At 49.7% G+C, this 15,933-nt stretch overlaps 1 pseudogene across 1 annotated transcript; it reads left to right on the forward strand.

Moving 5' to 3' along the window:
- Positions 1 to 23: 23 nt before the first annotated feature.
- Positions 24 to 15,705, forward strand: LOC308640459 (nucleolar MIF4G domain-containing protein 1-like; annotated as a pseudogene). The gene is made up of 11 exons (XR_014024350.1): positions 24 to 910; positions 1,125 to 1,252; positions 2,706 to 2,901; positions 5,463 to 5,781; positions 7,185 to 7,295; positions 7,934 to 8,101; positions 9,247 to 9,358; positions 10,966 to 11,098; positions 11,540 to 11,671; positions 13,419 to 13,528; positions 14,053 to 15,705. The product of XR_014024350.1 is annotated as a nucleolar MIF4G domain-containing protein 1-like (transcript).
- Positions 15,706 to 15,933: the final 228 nt, after the last annotated feature.

The raw sequence follows: 15,933 nt of genomic DNA on the forward strand, positions 1-15,933 counted from the left end.
GTGGTCCGAGATCGTCCCGGAAAATGGCGGCGTCCGTGACCGCGACAGCGGCCAGCTCGGGAGGCGGCCGAAGGCGAGTAGTTCGTAAGAAGCGCGGCGGCGGGCGCGGCGGCAAGGGCGCTCTGCAGCGGCTGCGGGTGGCTGTGGAGGGGTTCGTGCGGGCCACCTCCGGGGGAGAGGCCGAGGGCGCGGCGCTGCGGTGCGCTCCCGGTCGGGCGGCAGGAAGAGCCGCAAGGAGCTGCGGAGGGAGAAGCGGCAACTGAGGAAAGCGCGGCGCCTGCAGAGGACCGCGGGCGCCGCGGCGGGGAAGCAGGAGGGCAGCGCGGGGGAGCCCGCGCCGCCCCCGGCCCAGGCCTCCGCCCCCGCCAAGGGCACGCCGTCCCCGTCCGTGGCCACGGCTGTCCCCGTGGCCACGGCTGTCCCCGAGGCCGCAGCCCCAGCCAAGGCCCCGGCTCGCCCGGGCCAGGCCAGCCCCGCCGCCGCCGCCCGCAAGCGGGCGCTTCTCACGGCCAACGAGGAGGAGGACCGGGAGATCCGCCAGCTGGAGCGCTGCCTGGGCCTGAGCAAGCGCAGGAAGAGGGCCGAGGGCAGCGCCGTGCCGCCCGGCTTCGCGCGCGACGGGCTGGACTACATCCTGGGCGTGCTGGGGTCGGGGGCCGGCGGGCTGCACGCGAGCAGCGGCGACGAGGAGGAGGAGGAGGCGGGCGCGCCGCTCCCCGAGAGTGACCTGGACAGCGACTCGGAGCCGCAGAGTGCGGAGGACGCCGAGGACGCCGCGGAGCCCGAGCCGGACAGCCGGGAAGAGCCCGAAGGCGGGGCGCAGGAGAAAGCCGGGAGGAAGAGAGTCCGTTTCGCAGAAGACGGAGAAGAGAGGGCAGGCTCTTCGGGGGCGGATGGCACGACCCCGCAGGTACCACGGAACTTCCCTGGGTCCGGGGATGGCCGTCAGCCCCGGAGCCAGTGCACTGCAGTGGGGCGCTCGGGGTGTGTTAAACAGTCAGTAGAAACAGCTGCGCCGAGTTGGTAGTTCTGTGTATGAATATGCACATAGCAAGGGAACTGTGAGGTTTGTCCAGTGTACTTTTTTTTTCTTTTTTGTGATTATATTATTCTCTTTTTTCAAGGAGAGGCTTTGTGAAAGTGGCGAAAAGTACATCCCACCTCGGCTGCGGCCAGCCCAGGAGACTGTGGACGAGCGCAAGAAGGAGGAGTTAGAAAGGCTGAAGAAACACGTCAAAGGCCTAATTAACAGGTGACCTTCCAGAGTTGTTGCGCTCTCTCCCTTGGAGCAATGCTCTGTTTCTAAAACACGGAAACTGTCCCAGAATGACAAGATGCAAGTGATGGGCAGGACTTGTAGCTGTTTTCAGATCCTTTCTCTGCCTACCTTAGGGCAACCACATCCTTATGTTGAGGAGATGTTGCCCAGCTGTTTGGTATGGTGAGTCCTTACAGGGTTTGAAGGCAGCAGGGGACTCCTACTGCCACTCTGAGGCTGGAATGGGGCAGGGAACATCCCCCCAGGAATAGTGGAGGAAGGCCTGGCAGGGATCCCCCCTTGCAGAAAAGAGTGCACCTGGTCAGGATGCTGGTCCTTCATCCCCCTATGTTGGCATTTAGACTCTAAAAGGGTAATTGGAAGCCATGTAGCTGGGACCACACCACTTAACCATCTACAGTCAGCCTGTGGTTTTAAGAAACAAGTTCAAGTCCTTCTTGCACTAATGCTGTCCTCCAGTTCTCCCATAACTCTCACCAGAAGACCCTCATGCCCCTCTTCTAAATCCTCGAAAGGCAGCCACTCTTTTAAATGTATATTGCTCTTTTTTTTGGTAGATTCATAGGGTACAGGGCATTCCTGCATGCTGTACACCTGCTTTCTCCCAAAGGTTACATTTTCTGTAGCTAGAGTACCATTGAGAAGCAACCAGGGGCTGGGAGTGCAGCTAGTGGTGGAGTGCTAACCTAGTATTCATGAGGCCTGGATTCCATCCCCAGCACCACACACACATATCAGGGAACTGATGTAACAACTCCTAGAGCTTGTTCAGGTTTCACTGTTTTTATGTGCTTGTGTTGTTTAAGAGAAAGAGGTTCTGTGTAGTTTATTACATGAAGATTTAGGTGACCACTGCCACAATCAGGATACAGAACCTGTCCTTTGTGCCGCCTCTTCCCCTATGTTACTTAATTGAAATTGAAACATTGTCAGTGGAGTGTCCTAGAAGTTTTACTGAAGCATGCTGTTGTGATGTCCCTTTTAGTAGTAGCACAGGTGTGTGGTGAATAGTCTTCCTTGCACAGTTCTCTCTCGCTACTCATTCAGACAGAGCACCCTCTTCAGTGTAGAAACCGTGCATGTGTGCCATCTAAGAAGTGGGTGAATTGGTGGTTTTCCTAATGATACACTACTTAGATGGTTCCTACACCTGGGAATGTCAGATCAGGATACCCAGGTTTCTGCAGACTCACAGACCCTCCGTGGCATACCTCACTGGTTACATTTCAATTGAAAAGACAGTTGTATTATTTCAGAACTCCATAGTGTTCTGTGGTTATGAGCAGAATATGCTGGGTTATTGCAGCAGGGTCAGTTGTTTCCGGGTCAGAAGCATATGTAAGATAGGATATATTGGTAGTATTGATAACTGAGTTTGAACTGGAAAATTATATTTAATTGTGTTTCTGTGTTTACATTCCTGCAGGTTGAGTGAGCCAAACATGGCATCCATAAGTGGGCAGCTGGAGGAGCTATACATGGCCAATAGCAGGAAGGACATGAATGACACACTGATGGCTGCCCTCCTGGGTGCCTGCGTCACTCCCTCAGCCATGCCCAGCAGGCTGATGATGGAGCACGTCCTCTTGGTCAGCATCCTTCACCACACTGTCGGAATTGAGGTACGCTCCCACCTTTTCTCCACCCGATGGCCCTGTCGCCTGGGATGGCCTTGGTCCTCCATGGTGTAGGTCAACAGTTACTACATGTGATGACCATAGGAAAGAGGCTGGCTCATTAAGTGCTTGCTGAGCCCACTTACAACAGGGAAGGAGATTTTCTTGTTGCAATTCTGCTCTTCCCCTTTCCCTGCTGCCGCACTTCTCATTGCTCTTCCTGGGAAGTTTAATGAGCCATGGTTTTCTTAGCCAGCAATGGCAGCATTGTGGCAACATTTGGAAAGGTGGTGGCCTTACGACCAACTGGGCACAGGGAAGCTGAGTGCAGAAGAAAGTGGCCCAGGCCCCACAGCTGGTTCAGGAGTCTGCTCAACTGTCTTGGGATCGTTTGTGGAAACTCTGCACCACCTACTTGGAGAATTGCTCTTTTTTAAAAGTGTTTTTTTTTCCCCCTAAGAGCCACACTCGTGTTGACATATAAGTGTGAAAGTCCATTTTTTTGCCATTACAAAACATAATGGAAGCTCTGGACATCTTTGCTGGTGCCCCATGATGACCATAATTCAGTGCTGTTATGTGGCTAGCTTAGTCCGTCCCCCATCCTTCTAGATGTCTCTGGTGTACTTTAGCAGACTTAATAATCAAACTGTGTTATAGACAGTATTTCACAGTGAGTTACGTAAAAGTCATGACCCTGATCACCCGTAGCACGTGGGTAGTCAGCTTGATGTGAAAACATGGGGTTAGTGCTCCTGCTTCTCATTCACACCTTCACTAATAGCACGAAGGACAATGAGGTGGCTTGTTCCAAGGGGAAGTCCTTATGGTACTTCAGCTAATGACAGTCTCTAAAACTTCTGCCAGATAGGACAAGCGCTCAGGATGCTGGTTCCATTAAACTTCTTTCAGAGCTATACTAAAAAAACACCTCACAGAAATTCATGGGAAGAAAAAAAATGTGTTAAAGATCATGGTGTCAGCTGCTGCATTGCTCTCATAATCATTTACAAGGAAACAATCAGATCTGTATGGGTTGGTGTTAAAATTTACCAAACTTAATTTTAGAAAAATGAAATGTTTTTTTAGTTGTAGATGAACACAATATATTTATTTTTTATGTGGTGCTGAGGATCAAACCCAGTGCCTCACACATTTGAGGCAAGTGCTCTAGCACTGAGCTACAGCCCCAGCCCCTAGAAAAATGAATTTTGAACACATTAAGTGGAATTATTTTTGTGGCTGTGACGCACCTGCTTTCCCACCGCACCCTGCAGTCTGCTGGAGCTCCTCCTCCCACGGACATTTATGCCTGTGCACGTCTGCAGCCTGACCTGCAGTCAGAGTGTAGTAAGCTCACACAGACAGTCCAGCACCCAGCTTCCTCCCCACCTGCTTAGAAGTCACCCAGATTGAAAGCCTGGAAATCACACACACCTGATGTGTCGGATCAGGCCTGCCACACCCTGCCAGTGTTCCTAGGGATCACTGGCACCCAGCCCTTCCTTTCTGACCCAGCATGGCTGCCCTGGTAAGGCCATCTCTCCTGTGGATTGCCGGCATCACTGGACATCCCCGCTCCCATCTGCTTCCTCTGGTCTCAACTTGAGTTGGGATTTGAGAGAAAACACTTACCAGATAGTAATATGGCAAGATGACAGCTGCCAGTTTTGAGTTAGGTCTCAGTCTTACAGAGTGACAGGATGGAAGTCCTTCCTCCTCCAGGACATACTTAAGGAATCTGGACTAGAATGTGCCAGAAGAGCAAGAGGATGGCTCTCTGGTGAGCTTGCCCTGTTTCACCAGGCCACTGCTACTTCTTGGCCTTGTGCTCTCCCCTCTTTGTGATGGTCAGCCTACTTACTGGTGCCCCAAAGAACAGCACACCCACATCTGGACCCTGAGAGTGGAGCTGAGCCATTAGAGCTCCTGTCCTTCCTTTAGCACCCTCCTGGTGATGAAGCACTTGCCTGTGGGGACCTTTGATATCTGTTGAGAATGTGCTGTTTTCTTTAAAGTTCACTTACACTGCTTGCTTATTCAGAGGACATTAACTTGAAATAAGCAGTTCTGAGAATGAGTGTTACTGGGTGGTAGAGCATTTTTAGAGATACAGTTGTGTTTTAACATTTGTGGGGGCAGGTACTGGGGATCGAACCCAGCAGCACTCTTCCACTGAGCCATATTCCCATCCCTTTTTAAATTTTATTTTGAGACAGGGTCTCAGGCTGGCCTTGAACTTTCGATCCTCTCTCATTTCAGTCTTCCAAGACAGATATGGCCTCCACACCTGTCTTAACACATTTTTAGCAAGTTTATTTTTCCAAGGAACCAGCATGGCCATTGCCCCCCAAATTACGACTTTGTACTTGGCCTAAAGCGGAGACCCTTTCAGCACAGGTTGGTGCTCAGCTGCTTACCGTGTGCTCTTGTGGGGCAGCCGTACTTGAGTTCCTGAAGGCTGCCCTGTTGGAGTTTATGTCCTGCCTGTGTGCAGGAACTTATTCAGTGTGTTGAAGGAGAAGTCCACAGAACATGTGCGACACGCTTGCTGTTGTCCTGCTCAGGTTGGTGCTTGCTTTCTGGAGGCCGTGGTGAGGAAGTTTGATGACGTCTACAGAAATGGAGGTGAAGGGAAAGAGTGTGATAACCTTTTCACCATCATCGCCCGTCTGTACAACTTCCACGTGGTACAGTCTCTCCTCGTCTTCGACATTTTGAAGAAACTTAACTTTCACCAAAAAAGACATTGAGCTGATCCTGTTGATGCTGAAAAATGTGGGCTTTGCATTGAGAAAAGATGACGCCTTGTTGCTGAAGGAACTGATCACAGATGCCCAGGCCAAAGCCAGTGGGGCAGGCAGCATGTTTCAGGACCAGACCAGGGTAAGAGTGCCACTTGACCTGCTTCCTAAGTGCTTAACAATGAGTCCCTGGGGTAAATAGGACACTTCCCTTCCTCAGTGGTCTCTCTTTTCAGCCTTCTCTAGCCCCTGTGCAGCAGCGGGACCGAGTCTTGCGGGCCTCTGTTTTCCCATCTATAACTCGGGGCTCTCGGCTTCGCCCCTGCAGTCGTGAGGGGTGGGGAGCAGCACCTGCTGTGCCTGAGGGGAAGAAGACGTGATTGCTGAGGAGGAAGGAGAGGGCCATGTTAGACCTGGGGACACCACCAGGAGTGAGGAGGGCCGGGCCTGGGGAGGACCCAGAGGGTTCTCGGCAGGTACTCCAGGGGTGGAAGTTGTTTTAGGAGTCACTTTGGTGACAGTGTAGAAGAGAGGGGAAGTGGCTGGAGGAATTGGGGGGGATGCTGTAAGAGTCTGCGAGATGGTGGTGACATGGGCACCCTGGCAGTGGATGTGGCCTTGGGAGTCAGAAGCAGCCGAGTTTAGTGGGGAGCAGGGCTGAAGGAAGTAAGGGCAGAGGGCCCCCCTTCAGGTGCACGGGAGGAGGTGCAGGAGGAATCCACATCTCGAAGGGCAGTGAGCCAGGGGGGATTTGGGGTCACCCTCATGCCGGGAATCCTGGAAGCCATGGGGGTATGTGGGACCCCCACTAGGGTGAAGGGATCCCTGTGGTTACAGGCAGCAGTGTGGAGCTTCAGGAAGGAAGAAGAGCTGGTGGGCAAGGTGGCAGGATACTGGGGGGTGGGTCACAGAGGCCAGAGTCCTGAGAAGAATTTACTCTTTAGGTAGGATGTTGAGGTCAAGGGAAAGGGACTGGATTTTCATTTTGGTCATTGTCTGATGAGGAGCATTATTGTTAGCTGCTCCTTGTGCACCAGGGCAGCATGTCTGCATAGGCAGCAGGGAGTGAAGTGGGGAGTGGGTGGGGTGGGAGGGAGTGCAGATTACACTCTTGCTGGCTAATGCCCAAAAGCTGACAGCAGAGGTGGCCGCCTGGGCAGGGAGGTGGGGAATGCCAGCGGCTATTGAGGGATTGGAGTTCCTCTTCTGGGCATTATGCAGATTCTAAAGTGATTGTTGCCTAGCTTGGAATATACCCGAAATCACCTACTTGTTTATTTTAAAGAGGTTGATTTTATGATGTGGAGATTGTATCAAGAGTTAATATTTGAGGAAGGTATGTAGACAGACTCTGTGCTGTCCTTGTAACTTTCCTGTAAGTGTGTTACTGTTTCCAGTTGATAAGGATTAAAAGACCACCCAGTGGTCCTGGAGAGGCTGAAAATCCAGCAAGGGGAAGATGTCCAGGAATGTTCAAACTGCTTGAAATAATGGGAGATTTCATTTTGGTTTTGGGTTTATTTCTCCCCTTCCTTTTCCTTAAAGGTTCGATTTATGCTGGAGACGATGCTGGCCTTGAAGAACAATGACATGCGCAAAATTCCAGGCTATGATTCCGAGCCCATGGAGAGACTGAGGAAGGTGCAGCGAGCTCTGGTGAGTGGCCGCCTACTACCTTGCCCCGAGCCTCAGGGCAGCACGGCCCCATTGGGAGAGGGAGCGGGACTTGTGAGTTGGGGCCTGAGAGAAGACAGAAGCTGCTCTGTGAGTGGCCCACGCCCTCCTGCACAGCCCCTGTAGCTGGTCCTCCCAAGGTGCTCAGCTTGCTGTGCAGTAGGAGCCTATTGTCACGACTGTGCCTAAGAGACGTTACTTGGGTGGCAGACCCACAGACCTCACACAGAATATGGTGAGTTGACTGCTTATTTTGGCATTATTCCAAACAGACTAACTATCCCAGTTGCCAGAGACTCATTGCAATGTTCATGTACCAAAAATTCCATTATCAAAAATATGAAAGTGAGCCAGGCACAGTGGTGCACGCCTGTAATCACAGTGGCTCAAGAGGCTGAGACAGGAGGATCTCGAGTTCAAAACCACTCTCAGCAACTTAGAGAGGCCCTAAACAACTCGGCAAGATCCTGTCTCTAAATAAAAGATACAAGGGGGCTGGGGATGTGGCTCAGTGGTTAAGCACCCCTGGGTTCAATCCTGGTACAAAAAAAAGAAAGTGTGATCACAGTACAGACTATGAACCAATTAAAGCATCTCATTAAACCTTTTTCTCTAATCAGGTGCGCAATGCCAGCTCAGGTTCTGAGACTCAGCTTCGCATCTCTTGGGATGGTCTTTTGAATGCAGAACAAACTGGGCGCTGGTGGATCGTGGGGTCTGCTTGGAGCGGGACTCCGATGATTGACAACAGTCATCATGCACTTCAGCAGAAGCCGCCTGTGGGCACGGTATGGAGACCCAGTGCTTGACTGTGGGCACCCTGCTGTGCCGAGTGCCCGCTCTGCTAGAGGAGTTCTGATTATTCCTGAATGGCTATGGAAGTGTGCCACTTAGGTTTATTTGAAGGCCTTATAAAAATTGCCAGTGTTAAGGTATGATTTAAATCCAGGCATGTGGCACATGCCTGTAGTCCCAGCTACGTGGAAGCTGAGGTGGGAAGAACACTTGAACCAGCCTAGGCAACATAGCAAGGTCTTGGCTCCAGAAAACAAAACAAAACATATAATTCAGTTTTTGTTGTTTCTTTTTTAAGGATTTTAAGAGTCCCAAAACACATTGTGCAAAAGATCTAAGAGTTGAAGGGAGTGTGTGAAAATCAAGACTGACTTTGCAGATACCCATTCTTGAGACTGGGATGTGTTCTGTATCCTAGGAGATGTAGGTTCCAGCCCATTAGCATGGATGAAACTTCTTCCCACTTATTTGTATTTATCATTATTAGCTAGAGTCGGAGCTGGGTGTGGTGCACACACCTGTAATCCCAACTGCTCGGGAGGCAGAGGCAGGAGGATGGCGAGTACAAAGCCAGCCTCAGCAATTTAGTGAAGTGCTAAGCAACTCAGTGAGATCCTGTCTCTAATAAAGTACAAAATAGGGATGGGGTGTGGATCAGTGATCAAGTGCCCCTGAGTTCAATCCCTGGTACCCCACCCCCCCAAAAAAAAATAAATAAAAGTGGAAAAAAATATTTACTAGCATCTGTTTGATCCAGATCTCCTTCCTTGTCCCCAGTGTCCTTTCCTGCCCTGGGCCCTTGGCACACCTGATGACCATGATTCCCATATCTGAACTTGATCTGAGATGCTCAGGCTGATGTCCCACCCTCCTGAGAGTTCCCAAATCCAGTGCTTCTCTCCTCCAGTGGCTTTTTATCCTGCCACATTTTCCCTTTGTGGTGACCCAGAAATAAAGATTTGGAATTTACCTACAGGTATTCACGTGCAATTTAGTTATACTGAGCTGAAGCCACAAAATTGTACAAGTTGTTCTTTAGAAACTTTAGGAGCACACTCAACCAAAGGTGGCATGGTATTTCTCAGGAAACAGCTCTCAGGACCTTTGTATGACCCACACACTAATCTTCCTTTTTCAGATAAGCTCAAAGATGTTGGATCTTGCTCGGAAGCAGAGAATGAACACTGACATTAGGAGGAACATCTTCTGTACGATGAGGATTTTTTGGATGCTTTTGAAAAGCTGCTCAAGTAAGCATTTGTTTTGACCTGTCAAGTTAGAAGTTGTGAAAGAATTAATTTAATCTGGGGTTTGTGTTTGGAGGACTGAAAAACTGGAATTTTGTTACTGTCCTCTCACCTGGGTGGGCCACGTGTCTCTGGCAAGCCACTCATTCCTACTAGTGTGCCCTGGTAGATCCTCAGTGGAGCCCTGTAGGAGGCTGCAATTTGAGGGCTTTGTAGCCAGTATCTGGTAGCCAGCCACTGTCTTCGGCGGCTGTTGGTTGTCATGGATTGCTTAAAGTGTATGAGCCTTCATGTTGAAGCTGCCTCTTGCTTCTCATTTAAAATGTCCCAGTATGGTTCTGTAATAATTTGTTGTAGCAGGTTTCTAAAACATTTGCATACTTTATGCAAAGTACTTAGTTATCAGATAACAATTAAGTGAACAGTTTAACTCATTTTTCTTTATTTGCTTCAAACTCATAATGCAATACAGGAAGAAATGGCTCATTTTAGTATTCTGATAGTTGGGGTTTTGTAAACTGGGGTGGCTTGTCGGGGTGGGAACACTGAGCATACCTCTGTGTTTCCTAGTCAGTCTTCATCTAACAATGAGTTTTTTCCCCATTTTTATTCATCACAGTCATTGGCTGACCTGGGGTTGAGGCTCAGTGGCCTAGTGTGCATGAAGCCTGGGTTCCATCCCCACTACCAAAAAACCCACATGCCCCTCTGGGAAAAGGGTGAACAAACCAGGGGTCCTTGCTGCAGTGGGTGGGATCCTTACAGTTCACTATTACAGAGGGCGAAGTACCAGTCCCACAGCTGCATGGGTGACTCTTAAGTGTGTTCTGCCAGGTTCAAGAGGCTGGACACCCGCCTGCTTTGTGGCTGTTTGTGTGGCATTCTGGCAGAGTCAGAACTAGAGGACTGGAAAAAAGATTGGTGGTAGCCCGCAGCTTGGGGAATGGCTGTCTGCACAGGCGTGTGGGGGTTTGGGGGCGATGGAATTCTTTTTCCAGTGTGGTTGCAGTTACCTGACTCTGGGGGCTTATACAGCTGCACCCACAGGACTTTACACTGAAGAGGATGGAGTTTACTGTGAATTTTAAAAATGAAAAAGTGAGCCAGGCACGGTGGCGCACGCCTGTAATCCCAGTGGCTCCGGAGCCTGAGACAGGAGAATCACGAGTTCAAAGCCAGCTTCAGCAACTTCGAGGTGCTAAGCAACACAGATCCTGTCTGTAAATAAGCTGGGGGTATGGCTCAGTGGTTGAGTGCCCCTGAGTTCAATCCCTGCTACAAAAAGAAAGAAAGAAAAAGGGAAATCATTGTCTTAGCAAGACCTGGCTTCATTTGAGTCCTGCCTGTGTCAGTTGGACTTGGGTCCTGGGCTTTGTGGTGGGGTAGAACTCGAGTCCTGTTGTGTCCTCCCAAACTTTGCCACATCACTAGAAAAATGAGGCCAAAAGAAACTGGGGAGGGCCAAACCTCTGGCTTGTGTCTGGTTGCTGCCACCCGCCTCCTGGCTCACTTTTAACCACACTCTTCCAGGCAGGAAGGACCTGTGGGCTCTTTGGCTGTGGAAGAGGGAAGTGGAGTGCTGATTTAGCTGGGCTGTTTCTGTGCTGCAGGCTGGGACTGAAGGATCAGCAGGAGAGAGAGGTGGTCCACGTGCTCATGGACTGCTGCTTGCAGGAGAAGACATACAATCCCTTCTATGCGTTCTTGGCCAGCAAGTTCTGCAGCTATGAAAGGCGATTCCAGGTAACTTGGTCAGAAGGTGCCAGTTACCTGTGTCCTGATGCTTTTCCTCAGCATTCTGTCTGGCTCACATCCTAAACATGAGTTCTTGGAGCCAGAAGTACTGGGTAGAGGGACCACCTGCACTAGGAGGCTAGGTGTGACCAGTCTCTTGATGTCACTTGTCAAGAGCTTTCTTCAAAGTGCTTATCTGCTGGGGTGGGGTGGGGTAGGGTTTGCTGGTGCTGGGGATCCAACCCAGTGCCTCATAAATGCAGGGGAGAACCACAACCAAAAGATGACTGTAAAGCTGTTTCAAGCTCCTGACCATTTGAAAGGACAGTATAGTTGCTCCTGAAAATCCTGAGTTTCAGAATATTAAAAATAAGTGAATGAGAGCATCTTAGTGGTTTAGTCTACTGATTGTTGAATTTTAATTTTTTTCTTTTTATTAAATGTTACTAGATGACTTTCCAGTTCAGCATATGGGATAAATTTCGGGACTTAGAAAATTTGCCAGCCACTAATTTCTTGAATTTGGTTCATCTGGTGGCACACTTGTTGAAGACAAAATCGCTTCCGCTTTCCATTTTGAAGGTTTGTAAGCAATTAAAAATCACTGTGTAGTTGCTTATTTTTCGTACTTGTAAAGCATGAATTTTCCAAGATTCTGGAGAGTGTTTCATTGTTGTGATCATTGTATACACAGTATAAATTTACCTAGAACATTAGGGCTCGGTTCCAGTTTTCTTGCTAACTTAAGTAAATCTTTTCTGAGTTTGAGATTAATCTTAAAATCCTGGACCCGTCAGTGCTCAGTAGACTGGCACCCCATAGAGGCCTGGTACTGGGTCTGCAAAATAGGGTGTTAGAAAGCTGCAGGCTCCCCACTCTGTGTTTGGGACTTCAGAGCCATAAAAACATAGATGCCCGATGTTCCTCTGGAGGAGATGGTGGACCTACCTGTAGAAGGCAGGATTTGAGGTTGGCCAGTAAGGCTTGGGTAGTGGAGCCACCAGGGTGTGGGTGCCCTAAAAAATTGTGAGCATTTGAAGAGCCTGAGGGTCAGGGCTGGTCGAGGTGCAGAGAAAAGTCGTCCTCTGTGCCCTGTGTCCGTGGGTGTGCTTCCCACCCTGGTCAGAGCATCTGCCCATGACTGCCTGCCTCTCTAGGGTGTGGGATGTGGGGTTTCCCACTGCACTGAAAGTGTGGGTACAGTCTTCACACCCCATTCCAAGAACTGGAGTAATTTAGAACACTAAGATAACATCTTCTCATCGTTGAGCTACATCTACGCTTCCCTACTCAAGTCGGGCTCAATGTAGAATGGGTTGGTGTGGCCCCGGGTGAACAGGAGCAATGGAAGCTCACTCGTGGGCAGTAGAACTTGGGTTCTCCCTGGCTCCCAGCCCTGCCCTCCACTCTGATGTTCTTTTTGCTTGTTTTCTATTTTGATACTGGACTGGAACCCGGGGTACTCTACCGCTGAACTACTCCCCAGCTCTTTTTATTTTTTATTTGAGACAGGGTCTGGCTAAGTTGTGGAAGCTGGTCTCAGACTTACAATCCTCCTGCTTCGGCCTCTGATATCACTGGGATTATAGGCATGTGCCACTGCACCTGGCTGAGGGGCCGTCTTTGATCAGAATCTCTCCCTGGCATGGTTTTGTACTTCCTGTGCTGTGCATCTACAGCCAGTACATCATCTACCCTCTGGGTAGAACCGTGTGGTCATCTTGCTCTTGTGACTTTCCACAGTTCTTTTTTAAAATTAAGTTTGCAATTTATATATGTTAATATCTGTAATTCTCTGATCTTCTGTGTGATCTTACTTCCACTGTATAAGTCTAGTACGTTTATTTGTTACACTGCTGAAATTTAAAATTATTTCTGGGGTTTTTGATAGTTTTCTAAGATGGAAGCATATCTGAGTTCATCTTTCCTAGACCTAAGCTCTACACAAAGAGGTGTTGATAGGGGTGGTCCAGACTCTACCAGAATGCCACACAGACAGCCATAAAGCAGAAGCTGCAGTGTCCAGCCTCTTGTACCTGGTGGAACACACTCAAGAGTAGGCTTCTGTTCTAGAAACTACATTCCTGGCTTGTGAAGTATAGGCCCCCTAAGCTGTGTTGTGCTGCCAGGTTGACCAGCCACCCCTGCCAGCTCTGCAGGGTCCCCATGGCACCACTTCCTTACTAACAGCTGTTCATTTTAAAAGACCTTCTTAAACCAGGGTGTGTGGGCAGTGAGGAAGGGTCAAATGCCTACTCATTAGCACTGTTTACAGATCACTGGAGAGTTGGCTAAGCTAGTGTCACTTTTTTCTGTCTCCTGACTATAGGTGGTTGAGTTCAGTGAATTGGACAAACCCAGAGTCCACTTCCTACGGAGAGTGTTGACTATGCTGTTAATGGAAACAGAAGTTGAAGACCTGGGTTTAATTTTTGCAAGGTATGTGCCCAGGTGTTTCATTAAACATGAGAAAGGGACAGAAAGATGTTTTCATTCCGGTTAGTTTACAGAAGCAGCATTGTGCTTCACGTATAGCTACATAAGTCATGTCAGTCTTAATGTTAAGCTGATATCTAAGAGTGCTTGTTGTTTTCTCAGTGCTGGGTATGCAGTTCTAACACTGAGCCACCTCCTGCCCTGAAGTTCTTCGTTGAAAATTCTGCTTTACATAGAGTCAGGCACAGCAATGTACATCTGTGGGTTCAGCTTCTTGGGAGGCAGGACGATCCCTGGGGCCTAGGAGTTTTGAGGCCAGCCTGAGCAACGTAGAAGACCCTGCCTCAAAAACAGAAATAAAAAGGAAGAGAAGGCCTGGGGGTTTAGCTCAGTGGGAGACGGTTTTGTGTGTGTAAGAGGCCCTGGTTCCTTCCCAGCACCACAGGGAACAGAACTAGGTTACGACTGCCTCCTAGGTACCTGCATTGAGATCTGTCCTGACACGCGTCTGTCTGATTCTCTTCCAGAGTGTCTGAGAACCCAAAGCTGGGGATGTTGTGAGAGGGTCTGAAGCTCTTCATTGGCCACTTCTTACTGAAGAACGTGCAGGCCCACCAGAGTCCCGAGGAAGCCAGCATGCTGAGAGAGAGGGCAGGCCTTGCCACGCGGTCCTTGCAGGGCAAAGCTGCCCTGAGAATGTAGGCATGTCCAACCCACAGGTGTCCTCAGGATCTCCAAGGCCTGACCTGCTCAGTGAAGAGGGGGAGGGCTAATGTCACAGTCTGTCACATTGTAAATGTTATTTATTGAGATGATTTTTTTAATCCAAGATTGTATCGTGTTGGTGTTTTTTATAACTTTATTATTTTTTTAAAGTGGTGCTGAGGATCGAACCCAGGGCTTCACATGTGCTAGGCAAGCGCTCTACCACTGAGCACAACCCAGCCCTGTTTGTGTTTTTAGTAACTTTCAGACGATGCATTGGAGGTGGCAGGAAAAGGCAGGGAGGGGCAGGCTCTGAACTGTGCACCCTGCACAGTGAGACTGGTGTGGTGTTTTGGTTTTGCTTTTTTAATGATGGTGATTGAACCCAGGGGCACTCCACCTGGGTTCAGCCATATCTGTAGCCCTTTTTATTTTTTTGAGACAGGTCTTACATGTTGCTGAAGTTAGCCTTGAACTTGTGATCCTTCTGCTCAGCCTCCCACGTTGCTGGGATTACAGGTTGTCTTAATTTTTAATAGATAAAAATAGGCCACTAGAGGGTGCAGTGATTATAAATGATACATTTCTGGTTTTTTTTTTTTTTTTAATTGGCTAAAAGTTCATTGAGGTCTAGTTGATTATTCTGATGTGTCCTCAGGATCTCCAAGGCCTGTCCTGCTCAGTGAATGCAGGTGGGTTTTGAAAAGTTGGTTGATGTCCAGACCGTGAGTGTCCTTGTGTAGTGTGGTGTGGGTGGGTTTCCATTGCTGTTCACCTGACGTGTTGACACCAGAGAGGACACTCTGCACAGTTTTATATCTCTCTCCACTCTTCAGTTCTGCATCGCTGCGGTATTTTGTTAAATAACTCCAAAGTCACCAAGTAGCTGTTGGATACTTGGTGGGTGCTGCTTGCTGTTGCTCCTGGGTCCTAGGAGATGTGGATACGAATTAAACAGTTACCACATGCAGGGAGTTGACAGGGCGTGTCCAGTCCCCCTCACCAAGTGCAGGGAGTTGGCAGGGCATGTCCAGTCCCCTTCACCAAGTGCAGGAAACTTTGGGAATCTGGGGAAAGAGAAGTGTCCTCTGCCTAGCAGCCACTAGGGTGCACAGGTGTGGATTGTTTCACAGTTGCTCCTTTCAAATGCTGCAGGCTTGGCCGGCCTCATCTTCAGCTGCTGAGAAAGCCACTGGGGTGAGTGTAGACATTGTGGGTCAGAACCTGTTTCCCAGCAAGAGTGCCGTCATCTGGGCAGGTGGTCACGAGCTCCTGTGCAGAGCACTCTTGTCTGGTGTGGATGGCCCTGTCGCAGTCAGCGTTCCAGGGTCACCATGCGAGGTCTCAAGTCTCCATGTATGTCCCTGCCCTGAAGGTGTAAGCTCGGCAGTGAGTGGGCAGCCTGGAGAACCTCAATGCTGGGGTCGGAGCTCACACTGCGCAGGCCTCCTGTCCTTCCACTGCCTCCGCCCCAATCCAGAAAGCATCCTTTGGCCAGAGGCCTAATTAAAACCCTGTGCCTTCTACCAGGTTGCAAATTTAGGTGACAAAGGAAGAGGGCTGCAGCTGTTGACATGTTAGTGAAGCCTTCACTTTGTGCAGGGCTTTGAACAGAAAAGGCCTCATCTTGGCTTAGGTGAGTCAGGGTGTGCCATCCGTGCCACTGGGGCCGGCCCTGGGGTCAGGAGTGGAGCTGCGCTGAC

The sequence above is a fragment of the Spermophilus citellus genome (genome assembly GCF_964194105.1).
Source record: "Spermophilus citellus genome assembly, contig: SCAFFOLD_58, whole genome shotgun sequence".
Taxonomy (NCBI): domain Eukaryota; kingdom Metazoa; phylum Chordata; class Mammalia; order Rodentia; family Sciuridae; genus Spermophilus; species Spermophilus citellus.